This window comes from Myxine glutinosa, chromosome 1 (assembly GCF_964187855.1).
Source record: "Myxine glutinosa chromosome 1, kmMyxGlut1.1, whole genome shotgun sequence".
Classification (NCBI taxonomy): domain Eukaryota; kingdom Metazoa; phylum Chordata; class Myxini; order Myxiniformes; family Myxinidae; genus Myxine; species Myxine glutinosa.
Genome location: NC_136261.1, coordinates 180,586,180 through 180,605,867, shown reverse-complemented (window position 1 = coordinate 180,605,867; position 19,688 = coordinate 180,586,180). Strand labels below are relative to the sequence as shown.

At 27.7% G+C, this 19,688-nt stretch overlaps 1 non-coding gene and 1 pseudogene across 1 annotated transcript; both read right to left on the bottom strand.

Moving 5' to 3' along the window:
• Window positions 1-9,353: 9,353 nt before the first annotated feature.
• LOC137419669 (U2 spliceosomal RNA) lies at window positions 9,354-9,547 on the bottom strand. The gene has a single exon (XR_010982975.2). It is a non-coding gene; the product is annotated as a U2 spliceosomal RNA (small nuclear RNA).
• Window positions 9,548-17,977: 8,430 nt separating this feature from the next.
• On the bottom strand, window positions 17,978-18,180 carry LOC137419678 (U2 spliceosomal RNA; annotated as a pseudogene).
• Between the last annotated feature and the right edge of the window lie 1,508 nt (window positions 18,181-19,688).

Sequence of the window (19,688 nt, the reverse complement as noted above, 5' to 3'; positions counted from 1 at the left end):
CATTTAGTAAATCCTTTCATTTAGAAAATCTTTTGATTTAGTAAATCGTTTCATTTAGTAAATCCTTTCATTGAGTAAATCGTTTCATTTAGTAAATCCTTTAATTTAGTAAATCATTTCATTTAATCAATCCTTTCATTTCGAAAATCATTTCATTTAGTAAATCGTTTCATTTAGTAAAACCTTTCATTTCGTAAATCCTTTCATTTAGTAAATCCTTTCATTTCGTAAATCGTTTCATTTAGTAAAACCTTTAAGTTAGTAAATCCTTTCATTTAGTAAATCCTTTCATTCAGTAAATCCTTTCATTTAGTAAAACCTTTCATTTAGTAAATCCTTTCATTTAGAAAATCATTTCATTGAGTAAATCCTTTCATTTAGTAAATCCTTTCATTTAGTAAATCCTTTCATTTAGTAAATCGTTTCATTTAGTAAATCTTTTCATTCAGTAAATCCTTTCATTTCGTAAATCGTTTCATTTAGTAAATCTTTTCATTAAGTAAATTCTTTCATTTAGTAAATCCTTTCATTTAGAAAATCATTTCATTTAGTAAATCCTTTCATTTAGTAAATCCTTTCATTTAGTAAATCCTTTCATTTAGTAAATCCTGCCATTTAGTAAATCCTTTCATTTAATAAAACCTTTCATTTAGAAAATCATTTCATTTAGTAAATCCTTTCATTTAGTAAATCGTTTCATTTAGTAAAACCTTTCATTTAGTAAAGCCTTTCATTTAGTAAATCCTTTCATTTAGTAAATCCTGCCATTTAGTAAATCCTTTCATTTAGTAAAACCTTTCATTTAGAAAATCATTTCATTTAGTAAATCCTTTCATTTAGTAAATCGTTTCATTTAGTAAAACCTTTCATTTAGTAAATTGTTTCATTTAGTAAAACCTTTCATTTAGTAAATCCTTTCATTTAGAAAATCATTTCATTTAGTAAATCCTTTCATTTAGTAAATCCTTTCATTTAGTAAATCCTTTCATTTAGTAAAACCTTTCATTTAGTAAATCCTTTCATTTAGTAAATCGTTTCATTTAGTAAATCATTTAATTTAGTAAATCTTTTAATTTAGTAAATCGTTTCATTTAGTAAAACCTTTAATTTAGTAAATCCTTTCATTCAGTAAATCCTTTCATTTAGTAAATTCTTTCATTTATTAAATCCTTTAATTTAGTAAATCCTTTCATTTAGTTTATCGTTTCATTTAGTAAATATTTCCATTTAGTAAATTATTTCATTTAGTCAATCGTTTCATCTCGTAAATCCTTTCATTTAGTAAATCCTTTCATTTAGTAAATCGTTTCATTTAGTAAAACCTTTCATTTAGTAAATCCTTTAATTTAGTAAATCGTTTCATTTAGTAAATCATTTAATTTAGTAAATCTTTTAATTTAGTAAATCGTTTCATTTAGTAAAACCTTTAATTTAGTAAATCCTTTCATTTAGTAAATCCTTTCATTTAGTAAATCCTTTCATTTAGAAAATCATTTCATTTAGTAAATCCTTTCATTTAGTAAATCCTTTCATTTAGTAAAACCTTTCATTTAGTAAATCCTTTCATTTAGTAAATCATTTCATTTAGTAAATCATTTAATTTAGTAAATCTTTTAATTTCGTAAATCGTTTCATTTAGTAAAACCTTTAATTTAGTAAATCCTTTCATTTAGAAAAGCATTTCATTTAGTAAATCCTTTCATTTAGTAAATCGTTTCATCTAGTAAATCCTTTCATTTAGTAAATCCTTTCATTTAGTAAATCCTTCCATTTAGTAAATCCTTTCATTTAGTAAATCCTTTCATTTAGTAAATCGTTTCATTTAGTAAATCTTTTCATTCAGTAAATCCTTTCATTTCGTAAATCGTTTCATTTAGTAAATCTTTTCATGAAGGGAATTCTTTCATTTATTAAACCCTTTCATTTAGTAAATCCTTTCATTTAGTAAATCGTTTCATTTAGTAAAACCTTTCATTTAGTTAATCGTTTCATTGAGTAAAACCTTTCATTTAGTAAATTCTTTCATTTCGTAAATTCTTTCATTTATTAAATCCTTTCATTTCGTAAAACCTTTCATTTAGTAAATCGTTTCATTTAGTAAAACCTTTCATTTAGTAAATCTTTTCATTCAGTAAATCCTTTCATTTCGTAAATCGTTTCATTTAGTAAATCTTTTCATGAAGTAAATTCTTTCATTTATTAAACCCTTTCATTTAGTAAATCCTTTCATTTAGTAAATCGTTTCATTTAGTAAAACCTTTCATTTAGTAAATCGTTTCATTGAGTAAAACCTTTCATTTAGTAAATCCTTTCATTTAGTAAATCCTTTCATTTAGTAAATCCTGCCATTTAGTAAATCCTTTCATTTAGTAAATCCTTTCATTTGGAAAATCATTTCATTTAGTAAATCCTTTCATTTAGTAAAACCTTTCATTTAGTAAATCCTTTCATTTAGTAAATCCTTTCATTTAGTAAATCTTTTCATTTAGTAAATCCTTTCATTTAGTAAATCGTTTCATTTAGTAAATCTTTTCATTTAGTAAATTCTTTCATTTATTAAATCCTTTCATTTAGTAAATCCTTTCATTTAGTAAATCGTTTCATTTCGTAAATCTTTTCATTTAGTAAATTCTTTCATTTAGTAAATCGTTTCATCTCGTAAATCCTTTCATTTAGTAAATGCTTTCATTTAGAAAATCTTTTGATTTAGTAAATCGTTTCATTTAGTAAATCCTTTCATTGAGTAAATCGTTTCATTTAGTAAATATTTTAATTTAGTAAATCGTTTCATTTCGTAAAACCTTTAATTTGGTAAATCCTTTCATTTAGTAAATCCTTTCATTTAGTAAATCCTTTCATTTAGTAAATCCTTTCATTTAGTAAATTCTTTCATTTATTAAATCCTTTCATTTAGTAAATTCTTTCATTTAGTAAATCGTTTCATCTCGTAAATCCTTTCATTTAGTAAATCCTTTCATTTAGTAAATCGTTTCATTTAGTAAAACCTTTCATTTAGTAAATTGTTTCATTTAGTAAAACCTTTCATTTAGTAAATCGTTTCATTTAGTAAATCCTTTAATTTAGTAAATCGTTTCATTTAGTAAAACCTTTAATTTAGTCAATCCTTTCATTTAGTAAATCCTTTCATTTAGTAAATCCTTTCATTTAGTAAATCCTTTCATTTAGTAAATCCTGCCATTTAGTAAATCCTTTCATTTCGTAAAACCTTTCATTTAGAAAATCATTTCATTTAGTAAATCCTTTCATTTAGTAAATCCTTTCATTTAGTAAAACCTTTCATTTAGTAAATCCTTTAATTTAGTAAATCGTTTCATTTAGTAAATCCTTTAATTTAGTAAATCGTTTCATTTAGTAAAACCTTTCATTTAGTAAATCCTTTCATTTAGTAAATCCTTTCATTTAGTAAATCCTTTCATTTAGTAAATTCTTTCATTTAGTAAATCGTTTCATCTCGTAAATCCTTTCATTTAGTAAATCCTTTCATTTAGAAAATCTTTTGATTTAGTAAATCGTTTCATTTAGTAAATCCTTTCATTGAGTAAATCGTTTCATTTAGTAAATATTTTAATTTAGTAAATCGTTTCATTTCGTAAAACCTTTAATTTGGTAAATCCTTTCATTTAGTAAATCCTTTCATTTAGTAAATCCTTTCATTTAGTAAATCCTTTCATTTAGTAAATTCTTTCATTTATTAAATCCTTTCATTTAGTAAATTCTTTCATTTAGTAAATCGTTTCATCTAGTAAATCCTTTCATTTCGTAAATCCTTTCATTTAGTAAATCGTTTCATTTAGTAAAACCTTTCATTTAGTAAATTGTTTCATTTAGTAAAACCTTTCATTTAGTAAATCGTTTCATTTAGTAAATCCTTTAATTTAGTAAATCGTTTCATTTAGTAAAACCTTTAATTTAGTCAATCCTTTCATTTAGTAAATCCTTTCATTTAGTAAATCCTTTCATTTAGTAAATCCTTTCATTTAGTAAATCCTGCCATTTAGTAAATCCTTTCATTTCGTAAAACCTTTCATTTAGAAAATCATTTCATTTAGTAAATCCTTTCATTTAGTAAAACCTTTCATTTAGTAAATCCTTTAATTTAGTAAATCGTTTCATTTAGTAAATCCTTTAATTTAGTAAATCGTTTCATTTAGTAAAACCTTTCATTTAGTAAATCCTTTCATTTAGTAAATCCTTTCATTTAGTAAATCCTTTCATTTAGTAAATCCTTTCATTTCGTAAATCCTTTCATTTAGTAAATCTTTTCATTTCGTAAATTCTTTCATTTATTAAATCCTTTCATTTAGTAAATCGTTTCATTTAGTTTATCGTTTCATTTAGTAAATCTTTTCATTTAGTAAATTCTTTCATTTAGTAAATCGTTTCATCCAGTAAATCCTTTCATTTAGTAAATCCTTTCATTTAGTAAATCCTTTCATTTAGTAAATCGTTTCATTTAGTAAAACCTTTCATTTCGTAAATTGTTTCATTTAGTAAAACCTTTCATTTAGTAAATCCTTTCATTTAGTAAATCCTGCCATTTAGTAAAACCTTTCATTTAGAAAATCATTTCATTTAGTAAATCCTTTCATTTAGTAAATCCTTTCATTTAGTAAATCCTTTCATTGAGTAAAACCTTTCATTTAGTAAATCCTTTCATTTAGTAAATCCTTTCATTCAGTAAATCGTTTCATTTAGTAAAACCTTTCATTTAGTAAATCGTTTCATTTAGTAAAACCTTTCATTTTGTAAATCGCTTCATTTAGTAAAACCTTTCATTTAGTAAAACCTTTCATTTAGTAAATTGTTTCATTTAGTAAAACCTTTCATTTAGTAAATCCTTTCATTTAGAAAATCATTTCATTTGGTAAATCCTTTCATTTAGTAAATCCTTTCATTTAGTAAATCCTTTCATTTAGTAAAACCTTTCATTTAGTAAATCCTTTCATTTAGTAAATCGTTTCATTTAGTAAATCATTTAATTTAGTAAATCTTTTAATTTAGTAAATCGTTTCATTTAGTAAAACCTTTAATTTAGTAAATCCTTTCATTCAGTAAAGCCTTTCATTTAGTAAATTCTTTCATTTATTAAATCCTTTAATTTAGTAAATCCTTTCATTTAGTTTATCGTTTCATTTAGTAAATATTTCCATTTAGTAAATTATTTCATTTAGTCAATCGTTTCATCTCGTAAATCCTTTCATTTAGTAAATCCTTTCATTTAGTAAATCGTTTCATTTAGTAAAACCTTTCATTTAGTAAATTGTTCCATTTAGTAAAACCTTTCATTTAGTAAATCCTTTCATTTAGTAAATCGTTTCATTTAGTAAAACCTTAAATTTAGTAAATCCTTTCATTTAGTAAATCCTTTCATTTAGTAAATCCTTTCATTTAGAAAATCATTTCATTTAGTAAATCCTTTCATTTAGTAAATCCTTTCATTTAGTAAATCCTTTCATTTAGTAAAACCTTTCATTTAGTAAATCCTTTCATTTAGTAAATCATTTCATTTAGTAAATCATTTAATTTAGTAAATCTTTTAATTTAGTAAATCGTTTCATTTAGTAAAACCTTTAATTTAGTAAATCCTTTCATTTAGAAAAGCATTTCATTTAGTAAATCCTTTCATTTAGTAAATCGTTTCATCTAGTAAATCCTTTCATTTAGTAAATCCTTTCATTTAGTAAATCCTTCCATTTAGTAAATCCTTTCATTTAGTAAATCCTTTCATTTAGTAAATCGTTTCATTTAGTAAATCTTTTCATTCAGTAAATCCTTTCATTTCGTAAATCGTTTCATTTAGTAAATCTTTTCATGAAGTGAATTCTTTCATTTATTAAACCCTTTCATTTAGTAAATCCTTTCATTTAGTAAATCGTTTCGTTTAGTAAAACCTTTCATTTAGTTAATCGTTTCATTGAGTAAAACCTTTCATTTAGTAAATTCTTTCATTTCGCAAATTCTTTCATTTATTAAATCCTTTCATTTCGTAAAACCTTTCATTTAGTAAATCGTTTCATTTAGTAAAACCTTTCATTTAGTAAATCTTTTCATTCAGTAAATCCTTTCATTTCGTAAATCGTTTCATTTAGTAAATCTTTTCATGAAGTAAATTCTTTCATTTATTAAACCCTTTCATTTAGTAAATCCTTTCATTTAGTAAATCGTTTCATTTAGTAAAACCTTTCATTTAGTAAATCGTTTCATTGAGTAAAACCTTTCATTTAGTAAATCCTTTCATTTAGTAAATCCTTTCATTTAGTAAATCCTGCCATTTAGTAAATCCTTTCATTTGGAAAATCATTTCATTTAGTAAATCCTTTCATTTAGTAAAACCTTTCATTTAGTAAATCCTTTCATTTAGTAAATCCTTTCATTTAGTAAATCGTTTCATTTAGTAAAACCTTTCATTTAGTAAATCGTTTCATTGAGTAAAACCTTTCATTTAGTAAATCCTTTCATTTAGTAAATCCTTTCATTTAGTAAATCCTGCCATTTAGTAAATCCTTTCATTTAGTAAATCCTTTCATTTGGAAAATCATTTCATTTAGTAAATCCTTTCATTTAGTAAAACCTTTCATTTAGTAAATCCTTTCATTTAGTAAATCCTTTCATTTAGTAAATCTTTTCATTTAGTAAATCCTTTCATTTAGTAAATCGTTTCATTTAGTAAATATTTTCATTTAGTAAATTCTTTCATTTATTAAATCCTTTCATTTAGTAAATCCTTTCATTTAGTAAATCGTTTCATTTCGTAAGTCTTTTCATTTAGTAAATTCTTTCATTTAGTAAATCGTTTCATCTCGTAAATCCTTTCATTTAGTAAATGCTTTCATTTAGAAAATCTTTTGATTTAGTAAATCGTTTCATTTAGTAAATCCTTTCATTGAGTAAATCGTTTCATTTAGTAAATATTTTAATTTAGTAAATCGTTTCATTTCGTAAAACCTTTAATTTGGTAAATCCTTTCATTTAGTAAATCCTTTCATTTAGTAAATCCTTTCATTTAGTAAATTCTTTCATTTATTAAATCCTTTCATTTAGTAAATTCTTTCATTTAGTAAATCGTTTCATCTAGTAAATCCTTTCATTTAGTAAATCCTTTCATTTAGTAAATCGTTTCATTTAGTAAAACCTTTCATTTAGTAAATCCTTTAATTTAGTAAATCGTTTCATTTAGTAAATCGTTTCATTTAGTAAATCCTTTAATTTAGTAAATCGTTTCATTTAGTAAAACCTTTAATTTAGTCAATCCTTTCATTTAGTAAATCCTTTCATTTAGTAAATCCTTTCATTTAGTAAATCCTTTCATTTAGTAAATCCTGCCATTTAGTAAATCCTTTCATTTCGTAAAACCTTTCATTTAGAAAATCATTTCATTTAGTAAATCCTTTCATTTAGTAAATCCTTTCATTTAGTAAAACCTTTCATTTAGTAAATCCTTTAATTTAGTAAATCGTTTCATTTAGTAAATCCTTTAATTTAGTAAATCGTTTCATTTAGTAAAACCTTTCATTTAGTAAATCCTTTCATTTAGTAAATCCTTTCATTTAGTAAATCCTTTCATTTAGTAAATTCTTTCATTTAGTAAATCGTTTCATCTCGTAAATCCTTTCATTTAGTAAATCCTTTCATTTAGAAAATCTTTTGATTTCGTAAATCGTTTCATTTAGTAAATCCTTTCATTGAGTAAATCGTTTCATTTAGTAAATATTTTAATTTAGTAAATCGTTTCATTTCGTAAAACCTTTAATTTGGTAAATCCTTTCATTTAGTAAATCCTTTCATTTAGTAAATCCTTTCATTTAGTAAATCCTTTCATTTAGTAAATTCTTTCATTTATTAAATCCTTTCATTTAGTAAATTCTTTCATTTAGTAAATCGTTTCATCTAGTAAATCCTTTCATTTAGTAAATCCTTTCATTTAGTAAATCGTTTCATTTAGTAAAACCTTTCATTTAGTAAATTGTTTCATTTAGTAAAACCTTTCATTTAGTAAATCGTTTCATTTAGTAAATCCTTTAATTTAGTAAATCGTTTCATTTAGTAAAACCTTTAATTTAGTCAATCCTTTCATTTAGTAAATCCTTTCATTTAGTAAATCCTTTCATTTAGTAAATCCTTTCATTTAGTAAATCCTGCCATTTAGTAAATCCTTTCATTTCGTAAAACCTTTCATTTAGAAAATCATTTCATTTAGTAAATCCTTTCATTTAGTAAAACCTTTCATTTAGTAAATCCTTTAATTTAGTAAATCGTTTCATTTAGTAAATCCTTTGATTTAGTAAATCGTTTCATTTAGTAAAACCTTTCATTTAGTAAATCCTTTCATTTAGTAAATCCTTTCATTTAGTAAATCCTTTCATTTAGTAAATCCTTTCATTTATTAAATCCTTTCATTTAGTAAATCGTTTCATTTAGTTTATCGTTTCATTTAGTAAATCTTTTCATTTAGTAAATTCTTTCATTTAGTAAATCGTTTCATCCAGTAAATCCTTTCATTTAGTAAATCCTTTCATTTAGTAAATCCTTTCATTTAGTAAATCGTTTCATTTAGTAAAACCTTTCATTTCGTAAATTGTTTCATTTAGTAAAACCTTTCATTTAGTAAATCCTTTCATTTAGTAAATCCTTTCATTTAGTAAAACCTTTCATTTAGAAAATCATTTCATTTAGTAAATCCTTTCATTTAGTAAATCCTTTCATTTAGTGAAACCTTTCATTTAGTAAATCCTTTCATTTAGTAAATCCTTTCATTCAGTAAATCGTTTCATTTAGTAAAACCTTTCATTTAGTAAATCGTTTCATTTAGTAAAACCTTTCATTTTGTAAATCGCTTCATTTAGTAAAACCTTTCATTTAGTAAATCCTTTCATTTAGTAAATCCTTTCATTTCGTAAATCGTTTCATCTAATAAAACCTTTCATTTAAATGACGTCATAATTAAGGTAACGATAGCATCATCCTTAACATATCTTATTCCCCTCGTAGAGTACTTGACAATGAGCCATGTATTCCATGGAGCGGTTTCAGAGATACAGATGTAGCTTTTTTCGATTTTTCAAAGATGGCACCTGTACCACGTGACCTGTGACGTAATAAAAATATTTTTCATTTTTTTATTATACAAGCTGAGTTACTCCGATGGTAACATTTCGCGCCAATCGGGCCAACAGTTGCAGAGAAAATGATTTTTAAAATGCAGACATGTATTGCATACGCACCTGAATGCTTAACTGAGTTTTCGCTCCTTGTGGGCAGGCTAATTACAAACAAAGACTTCAACAAACACTTTCCATTTCATCAGTATCTTTTCTTTGTTTCAATTTTCCCCAAGGGGGTGCACCATTCCCGGAGGTACTGCAATACCGGGTCGATACGTGGAGCGGACGGAGCAAGCCCCTAAAATCCAACTCCCGATACCAAAAATCCATTTAATAGACGAGTCCCGCATTGCAGGACATATCAGCTATTAAACTAATAAGAACAGATACTACGACGATTTTTTATTAAAATTAAAACCAGCAAACAAGTGTCAACCATCAAATCAAGTCACAATTGCTCAATTGAAGATCTTCCACAACAATTACAACATATTCCGTAAATCCACATAAAGAAACATCTCTCTCTTAAACAAGGCAAGAACATAATTCATAGAAAAATTATGCATTCCATAACATGCTGAGACTCTCGCCTTCCACAAGGCCATTTTCAAACAATTCAGTATTCTCCAGAACACGATTTGTTTCGGTTTACATTGATTGCCAAACGGACCGTACAAAATAATTTCCCAACTTAAAGTAAACTTAACCTTTAACTTGCACAAAAACTTACACAAAACCTCATTCCAAACTAAGGAAGCAAAAACACAATCCCACCAAAAATGCCGAACCGACTCCGATTCATGACATCCAATATATGGGCATTTATTGGTGGAGACATGACCTCTTACTGCTTGCACAGCCCTACATGGCAACAATTGGCACACAGATAACCAGGCAAGGTCACTTTGAGCTCCACTTGATCTGAGCCAAAAGGCCGAGAAGCGATAACTAAAAAATAATTCAAAAATCCTTTTCCATGAGGATCACCTTTATTATTCAGCGGCGCCGATTCAGGGAAAATCCAAATTCCCTCGAAATGTCCTCCCGTTCGGCGCCTCCATTGCAGCTCCGAGCCTCCGTCCATATTCTGCTATTAAACAATTCCGATGTGATATATTCATGTTGTTTATGTTAGGAGAAATATAGGATTTAGTGGATGAAGAACAACAGGAAGAGGGAGCGAGAGCTGTAACATCACGTGATTTCCTCGGGAAGTCAGAGCCGCGCCAGGTGTAAAAACGCGGCATTCTCGTCTCTGGATCGACATTCCAATGGAATTGGACATCAGAAACCGGGTTGTTTACACATTGTCAATAGCACATTGGGGGAATCCTAATCTGGATGGGAGTTTATTATCATTTTACTGGGATAAAACCACGTGGTTTCATGCGAACACAGGCGCGTTCTGCCAATCAGAAATTCTGAAAGAGAAAGCGGTGTATAAGCATCGATTAATCCACCAAAGTCACTGAATCACGTGGTATTGAACAGCTGATGTCTGGTTAAGTCGCCATCTACTTTACAGTAAGTATGTCTATTAATTACATACTGTTTGACATGAGTACGTCTATTAATTGTACGATTGGAACTTACCCTTTTCCTCTCTAGACCGATTCAGACCCCTTACACCCTTTCTAAGACCCCTTTTAAGACCCCTCAGACCTCTTTAGACCTTTACACCCTTTTCAGACCTTCACACATTCACACCATTTCAGACCCATACACCTTTTCAGACCTTTGCACCTTTTTCAGACCCATACACCTTTTCAGACCCACACACCTTTTCAGACATTTACACCCTTTTCAGACCTTTACACATTTACCTCTTTTCAGATTCGTACACCTTTTCAGCCATTTACACCCTTTTCAGACCTTACACATTTACCTCTTTTCAGATCCATACACCTTTTCAGCCATTTACACCTTTTTCAGACCTTTACAGATTAACATCTTTTTCAGACCTTTACACATTTATACCTCCTTCAGACCTTTGCCCTTCAGACAATTTACACCTTTTTAGATAATTTAGATCATTACCGTACACATTTTTAGACCACACCTTTTTGACCTTTACACCTTGTTAGACCTTTACATCATTACACCATTACATATTATTAGAAAATTTAGATCTTTCATTTGCAATAAATGACCTTTCATTTAGGAAATCCTTTCAATTAGTAAATCGTTTCATTTAGTAAATCGTTTCATTTAGTAAATCGTTTCATTTAGTAAATTCTTTTATTTAGTAAATCGTTTCATTTAGTAAATCCTTTCATTTCGTAAATCGTTTCATTTAGTAAATCGTTTCATTTAGTAAAACCTTTCATTTAGTAAATCTTTTCATTCAGTAAATCCTTTCATTTCGTAAATCGTTTCATTTAGTAAATCTTTTCATGAAGTAAATTCTTTCATTTATTAAACCCTTTCATTTAGTAAATCCTTTCATTGAGTAAATCGTTTCATTTAGTAAAACCTTTCATTTAGTAAATCGTTTCATTGAGTAAAACCTTTCATTTAGTAAATCCTTTCATTTAGTAAATCCTTTCATTTAGTAAATCCTGCCATTTAGTAAATCCTTTCATTTAGTAAATCCTTTCATTTGGAAAATCATTTCATTTAGTAAATCCTTTCATTTAGTAAAACCTTTCATTTAGTAAATCCTTTCATTTAGTAAATCGTTTCATTTAGTAAATCTTTTCATTTAGTAAATCCTTTCATTTAGTAAATCGTTTCATTTAGTAAATCTTTTCATTTAGTAAATTCTTTCATTTATTAAATCCTTTCATTTAGTAAATCCTTTCATTTAGTAAATCGTTTCATTTCGTAAATCTTTTCATTTAGTAAATTCTTTCATTTAGTAAATCGTTTCATCTCGTAAATCCTTTCATTTAGTAAATCCTTTCATTTAGAAAATCTTTTGATTTAGTAAATCGTTTCATTTAGTAAATCCTTTCATTGAGTAAATCGTTTCATTTAGTAAATCCTTTAATTTAGTAAATCATTTCATTTAATCAATCCTTTCATTTCGAAAATCATTTCATTTAGTAAATCGTTTCATTTAGTAAAACCTTTCATTTCGTAAATCCTTTCATTTAGTAAATCCTTTCATTTCGTAAATCGTTTCATTTAGTAAAACCTTTAAGTTAGTAAATCCTTTCATTTAGTAAATCCTTTCATTCAGTAAATCCTTTCATTTAGTAAAACCTTTCATTTAGTAAATCCTTTCATTTAGAAAATCATTTCATTGAGTAAATCCTTTCATTTAGTAAATCCTTTCATTTAGTAAATCCTTTCATTTAGTAAATCGTTTCATTTAGTAAATCTTTTCATTCAGTAAATCCTTTCATTTCGTAAATCGTTTCATTTAGTAAATCTTTTCATTAAGTAAATTCTTTCATTTAGTAAATCCTTTCATTTAGAAAATCATTTCATTTAGTAAATCCTTTCATTTAGTAAATCCTTTCATTTAGTAAATCCTTTCATTTAGTAAATCCTGCCATTTAGTAAATCCTTTCATTTAATAAAACCTTTCATTTAGAAAATCATTTCATTTAGTAAATCCTTTCATTTAGTAAATCGTTTCATTTAGTAAAACCTTTCATTTAGTAAAGCCTTTCATTTAGTAAATCCTTTCATTTAGTAAATCCTGCCATTTAGTAAATCCTTTCATTTAGTAAAACCTTTCATTTAGAAAATCATTTCATTTAGTAAATCCTTTCATTTAGTAAATCGTTTCATTTAGTAAAACCTTTCATTTAGTAAATTGTTTCATTTAGTAAAACCTTTCATTTAGTAAATCCTTTCATTTAGAAAATCATTTCATTTAGTAAATCCTTTCATTTAGTAAATCCTTTCATTTAGTAAATCCTTTCATTTAGTAAAACCTTTCATTTAGTAAATCCTTTCATTTAGTAAATCGTTTCATTTAGTAAATCATTTAATTTAGTAAATCTTTTAATTTAGTAAATCGTTTCATTTAGTAAAACCTTTAATTTAGTAAATCCTTTCATTCAGTAAATCCTTTCATTTAGTAAATTCTTTCATTTATTAAATCCTTTAATTTAGTAAATCCTTTCATTTAGTTTATCGTTTCATTTAGTAAATATTTCCATTTAGTAAATTATTTCATTTAGTCAATCGTTTCATCTCGTAAATCCTTTCATTTAGTAAATCCTTTCATTTAGTAAATCGTTTCATTTAGTAAAACCTTTCATTTAGTAAATCCTTTAATTTAGTAAATCGTTTCATTTAGTAAATCATTTAATTTAGTAAATCTTTTAATTTAGTAAATCGTTTCATTTAGTAAAACCTTTAATTTAGTAAATCCTTTCATTCAGTAAATCCTTTCATTTAGTAAATCCTTTCATTTAGAAAATCATTTCATTGAGTAAATCCTTTCATTTAGTAAATCCTTTCATTTAGAAAATCATTTCATTGAGTAAATCCTTTCATTTAGTAAATCCTTTCATTTAGTAAATCCTTTCATTTAGTAAATCGTTTCATTTAGTAAATCTTTTCATTCAGTAAAACCTTTCATTTAGTAAAGCCTTTCATTTAGTAAATCCTTTCATTTAGTAAATCGTTTCATTTAGTAAATCATTTAATTTAGTAAATCTTTTAATTTAGTAAATCGTTTCATTTAGTAAAACCTTTAATTTAGTAAATCCTTTCATTCAGTAAATCCTTTCATTTAGTAAATCCTTTCATTTAGAAAATCATTTCATTTAGTAAATCCTTTCATTTAGTAAATCCTTTCATTTAGAAAATCATTTCATTGAGTAAATCCTTTCATTTAGTAAATCCTTTCATTTAGTAAATCCTTTCATTTAGTAAATCGTTTCATTTAGTAAATCTTTTCATTCAGTAAAACCTTTCATTTAGTAAAGCCTTTCATTTAGTAAATCCTTTCATTTAGTAAATCCTGCCATTTAGTAAATCCTTTCATTTAGTAAAACCTTTCATTTAGAAAATCATTTCATTTAGTAAATCCTTTCATTTAGTAAATCGTTTCATTTAGTAAAACCTTTCATTTAGTAAATTGTTTCATTTAGTAAAACCTTTCATTTAGTAAATCCTTTCATTTAGAAAATCATTTCATTTAGTAAATCCTTTCATTTAGTAAATCCTTTCATTTAGTAAATCCTTTCATTTAGTAAAACCTTTCATTTAGTAAATCCTTTCATTTAGTAAATCGTTTCATTTAGTAAATCATTTAATTTAGTAAATCTTTTAATTTAGTAAATCGTTTCATTTAGTAAAACCTTTAATTTAGTAAATCCTTTCATTCAGTAAATCCTTTCATTTAGTAAATTCTTTCATTTATTAAATCCTTTAATTTAGTAAATCCTTTCATTTAGTTTATCGTTTCATTTAGTAAATATTTCCATTTAGTAAATTATTTCATTTAGTCAATCGTTTCATCTCGTAAATCCTTTCATTTAGTAAATCCTTTCATTTAGTAAATCGTTTCATTTAGTAAAACCTTTCATTTAGTAAATTGTTTCATTTAGTAAAACCTTTCATTTAGTAAATCCTTTCATTTAGTAAAACCTTTCATTTAGTTAATCGTTTCATTGAGTAAAACCTTTCATTTAGTAAATTCTTTCATTTCGTAAATTCTTTCATTTATTAAATCCTTTCATTTCGTAAAACCTTTCATTTAGTAAATCGTTTCATTTAGTAAAACCTTTCATTTAGTAAATCTTTTCATTCAGTAAATCCTTTCATTTCGTAAATCGTTTCATATAGTAAATCTTTTCATGAAGTAAATTCTTTCATTTATTAAACCCTTTCATTTAGTAAATCCTTTCATTTAGTAAATCGTTTCATTTAGTAAAACCTTTCATTTAGTAAATCCTTTCATTGAGTAAAACCTTTCATTTAGTAAATCCTTTCATTTAGTAAATCCTTTCATTTAGTAAATCCTGCCATTTAGTAAATCCTTTCATTTAGTAAATCCTTTCATTTGGAAAATCATTTCATTTAGTAAATCCTTTCATTTAGTAAAACCTTTCATTTAGTAAATCCTTTCATTTAGTAAATCCTTTCATTTAGTAAATCTTTTCATTTAGTAAATCCTTTCATTTAGTAAATCGTTTCATTTAGTAAATCTTTTCATTTAGTAAATTCTTTCATTTATTAAATCCTTTCATTTAGTAAATCCTTTCATTTAGTAAATCATTTCATTTCGTAAATCTTTTCATTTAGTAAATTCTTTCATTTAGTAAATCGTTTCATCTCGTAAATCCTTTCATTTAGTAAATGCTTTCATTTAGAAAATCTTTTGATTTAGTAAATCGTTTCATTTAGTAAATCCTTTCATTGAGTAAATCGTTTCATTTAGTAAATATTTTAATTTAGTAAATCGTTTCATTTCGTAAAACCTTTAATTTGGTAAATCCTTTCATTTAGTAAATCCTTTCATTTAGTAAATCCTTTCATTTAGTAAATCCTTTCATTTAGTAAATTCTTTCATTTATTAAATCCTTTCATTTAGTAAATTCTTTCATTTAGTAAATCGTTTCATCTAGTAAATCCTTTCATTTAGTAAATCCTTTCATTTAGTAAATCGTTTCATTTCGTAAAACCTTTCATTTAGTAAATTGTTTGATTTAGTAAAACCTTTCATTTAGTAAATCGTTTCATTTAGTAAATCCTTTAATTTAGTAAATCGTTTCATTTAGTAAAACCTTTAATTTAGTCAATCCTTTCATTTAGTAAATCCTTTCATTTAGTAAATCCTTTCATTTAGTAAATCCTTTCATTTAGTAAATCCTGCCATTTAGTAAATCCTTTCATTTCGTAAAACCTTTCATTTAGAAAATCATTTCATTTAGTAAATCCTTTCATTTAGTAAATCCTTTCATTTAGTAAAACCTTTCATTTAGTAAATCCTTTAATTTAGTAAATAGTTTCATTTAGTAAATCCTTTAATTTAGTAAATAGTTTCATTTAGTAAAACCTTTCATTTAGTAAATCCTTTCATTTAGTAAATCCTTTCATTTAGTAAATCCTTTCATTTAGTAAATTCTTTCATTTAGTAAATCGTTTCATCTCGTAAATCCTTTCATTTAGTAAATCCTTTCATTTAGAAAATCTTTTGATTTAGTAAATCGTTTCATTTAGTAAATCCTTTCATTGAGTAAATCGTTTCATTTAGTAAATATTTTAATTTAGTAAATCGTTTCATTTCGTAAAACCTTTAATTTGGTAAATCCTTTCATTTAGTAAATCCTTTCATTTAATAAATCCTTTCATTTAGTAAATCCTTTCATTTAGTAAATCCTTTCATTTAGTAAATTCTTTCATTTATTAAATCCTTTCATTTAGTAAATTCTTTCATTTAGTAAATCGTTTCATCTAGTAAATCCTTTCATTTAGTAAATCCTTTCATTTAGTAAATCGTTTCATTTAGTAAAACCTTTCATTTAGTAAATTGTTTCATTTAGTAAAACCTTTCATTTAGTAAATCGTTTCATTTAGTAAATCCTTTAATTTAGTAAATCGTTTCATTTAGTAAAACCTTTAATTTAGTCAATCCTTTCATTTAGTAAATCCTTTCATTTAGTAAATCCTTTCATTTAGTAAATCCTTTCATTTAGTAAATCCTGCCATTTAGTAAATCCTTTCATTTCGTAAAACCTTTCATTTAGAAAATCATTTCATTTAGTAAATCCTTTCATTTAGTAAAACCTTTCATTTAGTAAATCCTTTAATTTAGTAAATCGTTTCATTTCGTAAATCCTTTAATTTAGTAAATCGTTTCATTTAGTAAAACCTTTCATTTAGTAAATCCTTTTATTTAGTAAATCCTTTCATTTAGTAAATCCTTTCATTTCGTAAATCCTTTCATTTAGTAAATCTTTTCATTTCGTAAATTCTTTCATTTATTAAATCCTTTCATTTAGTAAATCGTTTCATTTAGTTTATCGTTTCATTTAGTAAATCTTTTCATTTAGTAAATTCTTTCATTTAGTAAATCGTTTCATCCAGTAAATCCTTTCATTTAGTAAATCCTTTCATTTAGTAAATCCTTTCATTTAGTAAATCGTTTCATTTAGTAAAACCTTTCATTTCGTAAATTGTTTCATTTAGTAAAACCTTTCATTTAGTAAATCCTTTCATTTAGTAAATCCTGCCATTTAGTAAAACCTTTCATTTAGAAAATCATTTCATTTAGTAAATCCTTTCATTTAGTAAATCCTTTCATTTAGTAAATCCTTTCATTGAGTAAAACCTTTCATTTAGTAAATCCTTTCATTTAGTAAATCCTTTCATTCAGTAAATCGTTTCATTTAGTAAAACCTTTCATTTAGTAAATCGTTTCATTTAGTAAAACCTTTCATTTTGTAAATCGCTTCATTTAGTAAAACCTTTCATTTAGTAAATCCTTTCATTTCGTAAATCCTTTCATTTCGTAAATCGTTTCATCTAATAAAACCTTTCATTTAAATGACGTCATAATTAAGGTAACGATAGCATCATCCTTAACATATCTTATTCCCCTCGTAGAGTACTTGACAATGAGCCATGTATTCCATGGAGTGGTTTCAGAGATACAGATGTAACTTTTTTCGATTTTTCAAAGATGGCACCTGTACCACGTGACCTGTGACGTAATAAAAATATTTTTCATTTTTTTATTATACAAGCTGAGTTACTCCGATGGTAACATTTCGCGCCAATCGGGCCAACAGTTGCAGAGAAAATGATTTTTAAAATGCAGACATGTATTGCATACGCACCTGAATGCTTAACTGAGTTTTCGCTCCTTGTGGGCAGGCTAATTACAAACAAAGACTTCAACAAACACTTTCCATTTCATCAGTATCTTTTCTTTGTTTCAATTTTCCCCAAGGGGGTGCACCATTCCCGGAGGTACTGCAATACCGGGTCGATACGTGGAGCGGACGGAGCAAGCCCCTAAAATCCAACTCCCGATACCAAAAATCCATTTAATAGACGAGTCCCGCATTGCAGGACATATCAGCTATTAAACTAATAAGAACTGGTTTAGGGCCGCAGTCAGGGCCTGCCTTTTTTACGTGTGAAAAAATGTAAAAAGTCCAAACATTTGAACAGCCTCGGACGTGCACCTTCACCCCATGGCCAAGACACAACGTCAACAAGGCTGTCCCCATAACAATACACATGCGCCTCAACCCCGAGGGGGAAGCACATGGTCATTCAAACGCATGCATCATGCCCCCGAAGGGCCACAATGCATGGTCATACAGTTGGGACCACTCCTCTTAATAGGAGTAAGACCCCTTAATCCACCAGCAGGGCCCGTTTTAGGGCCCCGGACAGGGCCTGCCTTTTTTACAAAGAAAAAAGGTAAAAAGTCAAACATTTGAACAGCCTTGGACGTGCACCTTGACCCCATGGTCAAGGCACATCGTCAACAAGGCTGTCCCCATAACAATACACATGCGCCTCAACCCCGAGGGGGAAGCGCATGGTCATTCAAACGCATGCATCATGCCCCCGAAGGGCCACAATGCATGGTCATACAGGTGGGACCACTCCTCTTAATAGGAGTGAGACCCCTTAATCCACCAGCAGGGCATTACTCCTGCCAGGTCGATCGTTTAGGGCCTGACCGAAGGCCTGCCTTTTTTACAATGAAAAAAGGTAAAAAGTCCAAACATTTGAACAGCCTCGGACGTGCACCTTGACCCCATGGTCAAGGCACAGCGTCAACAAGGCTGTCCCCAAAACAATACACATGCGCCTCAACCCCGAAGGGGAAGCACATGGTCATTCAAACGCATGCATCATGCCCCCGAAGGGCCACAATGCATGGTCATACAGTTGGGACCACTCCTCTTAATAGGAGTGAGACCCCTTAATCCACCAGCAGGGCATTACTCCTGCCAGGTCGATCGTTTAGGGCCTGACCGAAGGCCTGCCTTTTTCACAATGAAAAAAGGTAAAAAGTCCAAACATTTGAACAGCCTCGGACGTGCACCTTGACCCCATGGTCAAGGCACAGCGTCAACAAGGCTGTCCCCAAAACAATACACATGCGCCTCAACCCCGAAGGGGAAGCACATGGTCATTCAAACGCATGCATCATGCCCCCGAAGGGCCACAATGCATGGTCATACAGTTGGGACCACTCCACTTAATAGGAGTGAGACCCCTTAATCCACCAGCAGGGCATTACTCCTGCCAGGTCGATCGGTCACCCAGCCAAAAGGCCGAGAAGCGATAACTACAAAATAATTCAAAAATCCTTTTCCATGAGGATCACCTTTATTATTCAGCGGCGCCGATTCAGGGAAAATCCAAATTCCCTCGAAATGTCCTCCCGTTCGGCGCCTCCATTGCAGCTCCGAGCCTCCGTCCATATTCTGCTATTAAACAATTCCGATGTGATATATTCATGTTGTTTATGTTAGGAGAAATATAGGATTTAGTGGATGAAGAACAACAGGAAGAGGGAGCGAGAGCTGTAACATCACGTGATTTCCTCGGGAAGTCAGAGCCGCGCCAGGTGTAAAAACGCGGCATTCTCGTCTCTGGATCGACATTCCAATGGAATTGGACATCAGAAACCGGGTT